Below are 11,736 nucleotides of genomic sequence, written 5' to 3'. Positions count from 1 at the left end.
GGGCTCTGAAAAATGATAACCATTTTGTGAAAATTCAGAAAGGTAAATGTGATAGGGTTATGAAAGTGTGTTTGTGTAAACGTGTGGCTCTATAGAGGTATGGAGGTGTGGCCGTGTGAACGTGTGAAGTGGTTGTGTAGAGGAGTTGGTGTGTGTGTGTGTGTGTCTGTGTGTGCGGGGGGGAAGCAATTTTGTTTGTGTGTGTGTGTGTGTGTGTGTGTGTGTGTGTGTGTGTGTGTGTGTGTGTGTGTGTGTGCAGGGTTAGTCGTCTGAGTGTGTGGCTGTGTGGAGACAAAGTTCTGTGAAGGTGTGGCAATGTGTGTGTGGCAATGTAACATAGCGTAGGTGAGGCCGTGTGGCGATATGGGTGTCTAGAAAAGTAACTGTGCTCAACAGTATATAGCAGTGTGGAATTGCGTCTGTGAGGAAGTGTGACTGTGTAGAAGCCTGACTGTGTGGAGGTGTGACTATGTGGAGTTGTGTGGAATATGAAGGTGTGGCTGTGCATGTGGAGATGAGGTTTTGTGGTGTGGCTGTGTACAGAATATGGAGGTGTGTCTGTGCGTGAGATGGTGAGGCTGTGTGAGGGGATGTGGTTGTTTGGTGTGAATGTGTGGTTGTGTAGTGTACCTGTGTGGAGGTGTAATTGTGTGTGTGTGGAGGTCTGGGTGCGTGGTGTGGCTGTGTGGAGACGTGGTTGTGTGGTGTGGCTGAGTGGAGGTGTGGTGTGGTTGTGTAGAGGTGCCATTGTGTGGTGTGGCTGTGTGTAGGTGTGGTTGTGTGCTTGGCTTTGTGGGGGTGTGGTTGTGGGTGGTATAACCGGAGGTGCAGCCATGTTACTGATGATCGATGAAGATTTAACCTCTAAGTGAATTCTATCAGCCTATTTTTTTTTTTTTTTTTTTTTTACACGCCTGTACCAACACTATTCAGGATTTCAGGATACTGCACAATAGGACTCGAAATACCTGTACAACACCATCACTAAGCAGAATCACTTGCTTTTTTGGTTAGGTTGCTGGATCTGCATCAACATCCCTGCAGGAGTCTTTAAAGTCTTTGCTGTACGTCGTTGATGTGTTTCGAATATCACAACATTTTCCACACAGCAGGTGCTGTAAATGTGTGAAAACCGATACACCTATTTTAATGGCAGCAATGGAACTTCGTAGTGGCAATTTCTGTATACTTCTCTGGATATAATAGCAAAAGACGAGCGTTAAAACAGGTGGCACATAAAGACTTCATTTTTCATTACTCATTTCGTAAATTTTCACCCAAGCTTCCTCCTGTGATGAAGTCAAGCATACAGGCCATGCACCGAGTCACTGAAGATATAAACACTCGACATAAAGGTTGCTGCATCACAGGAATGAGCTAGTACTGAAACGTTTGGAAGCGCCGGAGACTGCCGGTCTAAGCCTCAATTCATTAGAGAGGCAATTTGGGAATATTAGCTATTAGGAAACCATAATATACTCGGCTGTCTCGTTTATGTAATTGAATCTGTTGGGAATCGAGTCAGTTATTGCGCTATCAAAAACCGTCACCTGCAATTTCCTGGTTGCATAATAAAGAAAATTTTTTGTTCTGTTGCTTGATCATACGATGCTGTTTTGTCTCTGAAAACAAAACTGAGTTTTACTTTCTATGCAGGAACTTTGAAAGTTTCTTGAAAGTGTGTGGATGTTCCCTGTGCAGTAAGTAAATAAATAAATCTGTCTATCTATTGCCAGACGCCTCAATCCCGTAAGGAATGGCCACAAACAGTCGCCTCCATGTCGCCCTGTCCAGTGCCACTTCACTGCCTTGCTCCCAGCTCACACCTCCCCTCTCTTATATACCGTTCCACTCCATCCCTCCATCTCATCCTCGGCCTCCCCCTCCCTTCCCTCCCCTTCACCTCACTCGCATACGCTCTCCTCATTAGTTTCTCGCTCTCCATCCTCTCCACATGGCCAAAGCACCTCAGTGTATTTCTCCTAACGCTTTCTATCACTTACACATCCTCACCACAGCGCTCATACACTTCCTGATTTGTCAGTCTGTTCCTCCACGTAACTCCACATGTTCTTTTCAAATAACTTATTTCCACTGCTCTCACTCTTGACTTGTGTCCTTCCAACAAGGTTCAAGCTTCATTTCTATACGTTCGAGTTGGTATCACAATACTGTCATGCAGTGACTTTAAATTCCATGCTCACTTCGTACCTTATCACTGCATTCAAAAATCCAGCAACCTTTCCCCCCTGTTGTACTCTTTCAAGCACTTCCATCCTTAAACTTCCATCCTTACTCATCACACTACCCAAGTACTTAAACGCTCTCACATTTTCCAGTTCCTCCTCATCCAGCCTCATTGTTCATACAGTGACTTCATTTCTCTCAAAGACCATAACTTTACTCTTCCCTACATTCACCTTTAGATTCCGTTTCTTATACACACTCCCAAACTCATCCACCAAGCCTTGCAGTTCCCCTTTGTCTTCGCTTAACAATACAATATCATCCGCAAACAACAGTATAGGGAGTTACCAGACACTGCCCTCTCTTATTAGGGTCGCTCCAACATCCACTGCCCTACCTTATATCTCGTTTATAACCCCATCCATATACAGATTGAACAGCTATGAGGACATGACACATCCCTGTTTCAATACAACATTCAGACAGAAAAATTCACTCAGTTCACTATCCACATGCACTGCAGCCTTAGCACCCTCACGCATATTCTTCACGGCATTCAACAACTTCCCATTCACTCCATATTTCCTTTAAAAATAAATATATAACCAAAAAAGCATGGACCAACACCATCTTTGTGGTGTGATAGATTGTTTCACACACATAAAGAATTCAAAATTATCAGCACTACCAAATGAACACAAGTTAACCTTTACGCATATTTCTTAAGTGATTGTGCCAAAGGGTGCAGATAGTTTTTATTAGCTGGAGGGAAACGTCGTCTGTGGCATTTTGGAGCCGCAGACTGGGAGGCCCTCAGGCAGTACTTCTTTGATTTTCCCTGGAATGATTATTGCTTCCATGGCCGTGAGCCATCTGAGTGTGCCTTGCGCATTACGCAGGTTATTCTCTCGGGCATGGAAGCATACATTCCTTTCACATATCCTTTGACTAACGCAAGAAAGCCTTGGTTTAATCACGCTTGTTCTAATGCTGTCCGCAACAAGGAGAGGGCCTACAAAAGGTACCGGAGCCAACCCACCCCTGAATCACATCATCTTTACGTTTCTGCCCGGAATCGTGCTAAGTCTGTTCTTCGCTCTACTAAAAGTAATTTCATCCATACTAAATGCTCTCAACTCTCCCACTCGAATTCTTCCCGCTCCTTCTGGCATCTTGCCAAAAATCTTTCTAACAACTTTACCTCATCATCCTTCCCTCCTCTTTTCTACTCTGATGGTTCTGTAGCCATTTCTTCTACTGATAAAGCAGATCTCTTCACACAGACTTTCTCCTCCAATTCTACCTTAGACGATTCCGGTGCTGTTCCTCCATCACTTCCCCCCTCTGACTTCCTCATGGCTGACATTAAAATTTCTTCAGTTGATGTATTTTCTGCCATCACTAGCCTCAGTACTAACAAGGCATATGGGCCTGATGGGGTCCCTCCTGTTGTTCTCAAGAACTGTGCTTCTGTGCTTACACCCTGCCTAGGCAAACTCTTTCGTCTTTGTCTGTCAACTTGTACCTTTCCTTCTTGCTGGAAGTTTGCTCTCATTCAGCCAGTCCCAAAGAAGGGTGACCATTCCCAACCCTCCAACTATCGTCCAATTGCTTTAACGTCCTGTATTTCAAAAGTTTTCGAGTCAATTCTTAATAGAAAAATTTTAAGGCATCTTTCCTATCACAACCTTCTTTCCGATCGTCAGTATGGGTTCCGTCAGGGACGCTCCACTGGCGATCTTCTCACCTACCTTTCAGACTTCTGGTCATCCTCCTTTCGGGACTTTGGCGAAAGCTTTGCCATTGCACTTGACATCTCAAAGGCTTTCGATCGAGTCTGGCATAAATCTTTAATTTCCAAACTGCCCTCCTACGGTTTCTATCCTTCTATCTGTGCCTTCATCGCTTGCTTCCTTTCTGGTCGTTCTATAGCCGCGGTTGTAGACGGCCATCGTTCTTCTCCTAGATCTATCAACAGTGGTGTTCCTCAGGGCTCTGTCCTATCACCAACTCTCTTCCTTTTATTCATCAATGATCTTCTAAGCTGTACATCTAACCCTATCCACTCATACGCTGATGACTCCACCCTTCACCTTTCCATTCGGTTCCCGCAACGCCCATCTCAACAGTTACTTCAACAAACAAGGGATGAGGCTATGGCACACCTAATGTCTGACTTGGCTCGTATCTCTGACTGGGGTAAAAATAATATGGTTGTCTTTAATGCATCTAAGACTCAGTTCTTATACCTTTCAACCCGACAAAATCTTCCACAGGTATACCCACTAATGTTTAATAATATTCAGCTTAATCCTGCATCATCCTTGAACATGCTTGGGGTTTCATTTACTCGGGACTTATCTTGGAAAGATCATATTACATCTCTTGTAAAATCTGCTTCCAAGAGATTGGGTGTGCTAAGCCGACTCCGCTCTTTCTTTACCCCTGCGCAATTGTTGACTCCATACAGGGGTTTTATCCGCCCCTGTGTGGAGTACAACTCTCATGTGTGGGGAGGCTCCCCTCATACAGCTCTTCTCAATAGGGTGGAGTCAAAGGCTTTTCGTCTCATTAACTCTCCTCCTCTTACTGACTCCCTTCAACCTCTGTCTCTTCGCCGCACTGTTGCATCTTTATCTCTTTTCTATCGCTACTTTAATGGTCACTGCTCCTCTGAACTGTCTGCTTGCATTCCTCCACCTCTACGACGGGCGCGTAGCACCCGTCTGGCAGCAAACTCTCATCCTTTTTCTGTCCAACTCTCTAATGCAAGAGTTAACCGTTACTCCCAGTCTTTCATTTATGCAACAGGTCAGCTCTGGAACTGTCTCCCTCTGTCTGTATTTCCTGTTGCCTATGATCTCCAGTCTTTCAAACGCAGTGTGTCCAGGCATCTCAAAATGATCGGATCTTGAATTTGGCTCTATATTGTGTTTTGTTTTTCTCTTGGAGGGAACTGTTACTGCGGGCTCATGGCCTTTGGTTCCTTCTTCCTCGCATAAAAAAAAAAAAAAAAAAAAGATGCTGCAGGTATCGCCCAAACACCGTCTGGAAACCATGCCATAAAGTAACGAGGCATTGTTGTTGTTGTTTTTGTTGTTGTTCTTGTTGTGGTTGTTGTTGTTGTTGACTCCAGGCTCATCTGAAACGTGAACCCGGTGAACTTCAGACCTAGTGCCGCTCTGAAGCCCTCCATCCTTCTTTTGGGGGATAGGGGAGTAGTTGACAGGTATTTGTATAGCCAGGCAGTGGAGCCGCTTGGTTATATCAGTGGCACCACGTGAAGGAGTCCCTCCCTCAACATCATGAGGCCTTACTAGGTTAATAAACAGTAATGAGACATCGAAATTCCGCTTCCTAAGTTCGATAGCTCAAAAACTGTAAAAGAATTACTGGTTGGCAATGGGCAAGAGCCAAGCTTATATTAGTGATTATACTGTGAATGAATCATGATCCTTGAGAAAGACGCCTTCACGTGAAGACATCGTTGTAGGTGGGCAGCTCCACTGTTTGATTATACAGCCTTCTCCCAGTTCCCTTCTTATCCCTCGAGGATGACAATGGACTACAAGACACAGCCAACTTCGACCTTCACTCCATCAGGCTCACATCCAAATGAGCCCATAGTCACTACTACCATCACCATCACTACTACTGTTATGACACTACTACTACTACTACTACTACCGTACTGCCATCATTACCACCACCACCACCACTGTCGTAAGGACTTTGTAGTTAATTGTAGAGAAGTATATTTTAGACTTGTGGTCGAGCGGCTTTTATATCTTGTAGTAGTTTCCCCACCAGATGTCATGTAGTGACGGGAGAGGTAAAGAATAGTATGGGACTATTTTTATTTGTCTTGGAAATATTAAACAGGTATAATAGTATAAGTCCTGGGTAGCTACCTCCCTGTCTCGCTATCTCTCTCTCTCTCTCTGTTCTAAGGCTAAACTCCGTTTCGACCTCTCTCTAGGGTCGCTTGTCTCCTTCTAAACTCTCTTTCCTAACATCTCGTGTAGTAGGGTGTGTGTGTCACGTAAGTTCCTCATGGCAACAGAACTTTCTCACGAGAGGACTGCTGACAGCTAACTGCATCATCTCCTTACTGGCCGCTGTCGTCAGCTTTCCTCCGTGTAAGCGTTTAGCGCTGCTCACTTCTCGCAAACACAACACCTTCTCATCATTTGACTTCCTGCTTCTATCTGTCTCTCTATCTATCTATTTATCTATCTATCTAGTATGATTTGCAATTATAATATGGAGACCTACCACACCACCACCACCACTACTACTACTACTACTACTACTACTACTACTACTACTACTACTATTACTACTACTACTATTACAACTACCGAACTACCATCACTACCACCACCACCACCACTACTACTACTATTACTACTCCTACTACTACTACTACTACTTCTACTTACTACTACTACCACTACTACTACTTACTACTGCTACTGCTGCTATTGCTGTTGCCACTGCTGCTGCTGCTGACGATGTTATTGCTGCTGGTGTTGTTATTGCTGCTGCTGCTACTGGCTTAATAATTTTGGTGCGCAGTCGGAGACGTTAATTACCAAATTAATTTACCTCTGTTCATGATGATCGTGGTAACTGATGAGGAGGAAATGAAGAGAGGCAAGGGAGGAAATGGAGAGACGAGATAAAGTGATGGCGAACAAGGATAATTGGAAACAAGGAAGAAGAGGTAGCAAAAGGCGAAATGAGAAAAGTGAAAGGAGAAAGTAATAAGAGATAAGGAGAGGTGAGGGGAGATAATGATGGAGAATCTAGACAGTACGGAAGAAATAAGGGTAGACGAGATGAGACGATGAGAAGGACGACGTATTTAAGGAGAGACAAGACGAGATGCAGGACGCTGGAGATAAAATAGGGAGACAGAATAAATGACAGGAGAAAGTAAATGAATATGAAATGAGGAGGAACAAAGGAGGTAATGAAGAGTAAGAGAAGTAAATGGGAAGGAGGAAGAGGAACATATGCAGTGATACCAAAGAAGAATAAAGCAAAACAAAAACATGCAAAAAGGAGAAACTGATGACATGTAGAGCTAAGCGGTACGAGTACTTTTGTGTTGATACGATACCAAGTATTTTTCAGTCCTGTGCCGGTGGTATCGAGTACCGAACCAGAGTACTTTGCTTCCAGTATCGGTTATTATGGGAACTTTACAGAAATACAGCAAAAAGATGATAAAATATTAAGATTACTCATTGTTTTATTTTTACACATCTTTTACAGTGATACAAAATTACTGCAAACGATAGTTATTCAAATATAACACCATGTTTACATTTGTGGGTCTGACGCTGGCTCGCCTATCGATAATAACCTGCCCTGCTTTTGAAAACAAGAGCTCTGAGGGAACTGAGGCGGCGACAATGCCTAGATGTTTTTTGGCTAATTTGGAGGAAAATTTCAATCACTCCTTCCTGGTCTTCCACCAGCCAAGATGATCAGTTTGCCTAATGACCACTTGTTTCTCCCCGTACTCCATTGAAATTACCACCCTGCACCACACACACCTGCCTATCCACTGAAGTCGTAGGGAGTTGCCAGACGCTCAAGAATTACATTTGGAATGTGGCATTATTTGGCATTATTTTTAATTTCACGATTACCTGGCCTATCTTTCTCAATCACTTATAATACTCGATATTAGGCATTCAGTATCGAAACTTTCACGTACAGAAGTGGTATGGGATGTATCGATATTTTGGTTGCAGCGCCCACCACTATTGATAGGCGTGAATTGCGAAGATGAAGACAGATTAAGAAAACACAGTGATAATGACGATAACAAGAAGGAAAAGTAGAAGACTGGAAGGAAGAACATAAATATAAGGAAGTATGAATGAACAGGAGGAGGAGATTTTGTTGTTGGTTACTGATGACCTTAACCCCTTCATTACGACGATGCGATTTTTCATTTTATTCTTTTATCTTATTAGATAGTTCTGTTGAGCTTTGGAGAGACTTTTCGAAATGGAAGGGTTAGTTACAGCCTTCATTAACGACCTCATTTATAGAGATTCCTCCTAAAACTGAATAAAATCGTCTGATGGTAGCTTGAGTGAAATGGGAAACATGCCATTGGACTGAATTGGTTGCTGAGAGCTATTCAACACTCCTTCTAGCAGGAGACGCAGGTGGGATTTAGGATTTCATCTTATTCTGCCTACAGTCAAACGGCTTTATTTAGGCTACCGTCCGAAGATTTTACTTTGGCCCTCGCCGGAAGACTTTATATAACAAAGGGAAACCACGTAGAAGACAAAGCTGATAGGAAACTGATTAACACTTTCCAGGGCAATGTGTTCACGGAAGAATTTACTTTTGCCGTGGCCAAATGATTTTATTTACCAATGGGAAACCCGGAGCAGGTAAAGAGCTGCGCCAGTAGGAGTATGAAGATGATAGAGTGAAAATGCTGCAGGAGGGTGGAGTGGGATGAACTGCAGGAATCGTATTTATAGACACTTTCATGTTGTGCTAAAGACTGATTGCACAGTAGTTTGTCTTCACACATACAGTTACAAAGAACTTCATGAGCAGATTAGAGCCAATATTCAACTGTCAATTTACTATTTAAAAAAAAAAAAAAAACGAAAAACTAAAAGGTGTGTAGATATAGTTTCCTGTTACTCGTATAGAGACTTGCTTATTGGAAAAAAAAAATAGTTAGGATCCTACATAGAAATTATTCTAGGTAGACCAGCATGTGGCCGATTACAGGGAGGTCTTTTTCGTGCACCTACCTCCATGACATGTCAGCATCAAGATATACACGTTATTTCGTTATATATGAGTATGTGGACGTGACAAGGAGAGAAGGGCAGAGACGATATACCAAACAAAAGGGAAGAAGGTAAAATGGGGTCATGTGGACAGAAGTAAGAAAAAACAAAAAGACAGGAGGAAAACGGGGGAAATATAAAGAGGAAAAATGAGAAGAAAGGAGAGGACGCGACAGTGGAAGATGGCAGCATACACACAGATACACAGACAGATAAACAGGAGGTGTTTCGTGGTGGCCACGCTTGATGTGATATCGGGATAAGATGTCACACAATAGATCGCAGTGGATGACGTGGATAAATAAATAGCTGTGTGGAATGCATTTTATCTTGCTATATATATACTACTGTACGTTTTTCTAATTAGGAGATATTCTTTTTTGAGCTGAGTGACCATGAGTGGTTTTCTAGAACTCTTTTCTTATGAAAAGCCTTTCCTAAGTTGAATACACTCGTCTGAAGGTTGAAAATAAAAAATGGACTAGAAGGTTGTTGTGTTCCCTTTGTACCGGCTATTTTGAGTTCGATACTGGAGACAGAGAAGCCGACAGACAGACAGGTTTATATACAGATCACTAGACTGATAGAGATACAGACAGAGACAGGTGTGTATAGATAGCTAGACAGATTGAGATATAGGCAGACAGACAGGTGTGTACATAGATAGCTAGATAGATATAGACTGACAGACAGACAGACAGACAGACAGACAGACAGACAGACAGACAGACAGATAGATAGATAGATAGACAGACAGACTGGTAGACAGACAGATGAACAAACAGAGATAGAAAAAATTATAAATAGATGTATAAAATGGAAGTCTATTCCATGTCCGGGTGAGGAGAGGAGGGCAGGGAAGTTCAGGTCAGTCCAGGTCAATTAATCTGGTGGGTCTTTATATCGTAAAGGAGCGGCTTCACCTCAGGGAGAGAGAGAGAGAGAGAGAGAGAGAGAGAGAGAGAGAATAAGGAATAGGTAGGGGCAGATGATATTGGGATGAGGGAGAAAGCATGGAAAGGAAGAGAGTATAGGGTAGAGGAAGACAAGCTTGCCAAGGTAATATTTTTTCTCTCGATAAAACAGTGGTTTTTGTCACTATGTTCAGTTCGTAAATTTCCCAACGCCATTCCATAAGGCTTGAATGGTGGCGAGAGTTTGCCCTTCTATGGAGAAGTTGGCAGGATTTTATTTTATTTTTTTTTTTATTGGTACACGTTTTGACATCTTCTTTGACATTAACTACTTCAGTCCACGTACGTACTATTTACTTGACTCCTGCTATTTTCTTCTTACTACCTCCAGGAGTCAGGGATAGGTTTTATTATCTTCTCTGTAGGAGTTCTCTCGAAGCTGAATGAAATCATCTCCTACCAGCATGGAATACAAAAAATGACGTTCTCGTCTTCAAGTGGTCACCTTCTTTGTGATAATATCTAATGCCTAATATCTATACACTGTCCTCATGTCAGTGTTACACATGTACCATACATACATATCTACCTACCTACTTAAATATCTACTGACCTACCTGTCTGCCTACACACACACATACATATATCCATACATACATGCATACATTCATTCATGTTTCCCTTCACATAAACAGAAATCGAAGCATTAAACTCGCTTCAGTGACGTATATACAATAGTCTGGAGATTATATTCGGTATATTGTGAAAGTTAAATGCAGTAAAGCCTAGCAGTCTCTCTTATTCCTGTTAGTGGCTGCCACTGGGTAATTAGAGGTATTCAAATAATCACCAATGAAAATTCCATGAGAATTTCATCTTCATATTCTGACAGATGTGTAGAAAACATTTGGTAACAATATGCAATGTAATTATTGTCAAAGTGTATTAATTAAAAGCACATACCCAAATGTTGAAATTGTGTATATTGTAAAGACCCAACCTGGATATTCTTCAAATGTGAATAGAGGCGAACAAGAGTAGAACTGTTCTGGGACCTGCTGCGTGGCCGTTGTTTCAAACAATTTGGTGTAAAATGTAACTAGCCTTAACAGAGAGATCAACTATCCAGATTCTAAAGGTGCCTTAACAGAGTGCCTTTGCTGCTAGATGGCTCCACCACAGGTGTCAGCTGACAGCAAATTTGGATTCTCCATGTCAAATAACCTTGTATGGGACCACTTTTATGTCTTAATAGGCTTAAATTAAGCACTTTTAATAAAGCTGTCGCTAGATGGCACTACCTCAGGTGTCAGCTGATGGCAGATTTGGATTCATGTCAAATTACCATATATGGTACGACATTTATGTCTCTAAAGGCCTCCATTTAACAAATCCGCCAAAAGCAGAAGATGAAGGACGATGGCCACTCATTGACCTGCTGGCTGTCGCCGCAGGTAAAAATATGCGTGTATACATACCGCGGTGAGGGGGAGGGGAGTGAGATTAAAGTATTACACAGGATTACACAGGAAAGCAAACAGCAACAGACCTTATGGTCCTTTCGAGGCTGCTTGTTACAGAGAAAACTATGACTACAAGATCTAACTCTACATGCTGAAGGATAAGGATAGTAAAGCAAGAAGGCTCCCCTCACCACCAAACTCTCCAGGAAAAAGTGAGAAAAACCACCATGCAGCATGGAAAAACTGACATGGAAATTTTATAGGAAACACTGGAAAGGAAAAGTCACATTCTATAATACTTTATCTATAAGCTACCCGATTGAGTAACCTGAAAGA

Source organism: Coenobita brevimanus, chromosome 64 (assembly GCF_032717465.1).
Source record: "Coenobita brevimanus isolate Jiangsu-jjx chromosome 64, ASM3271746v2, whole genome shotgun sequence".
NCBI classification, from domain to species: domain Eukaryota; kingdom Metazoa; phylum Arthropoda; class Malacostraca; order Decapoda; family Coenobitidae; genus Coenobita; species Coenobita brevimanus.
This window is presented reverse-complemented; position numbering follows the sequence as displayed.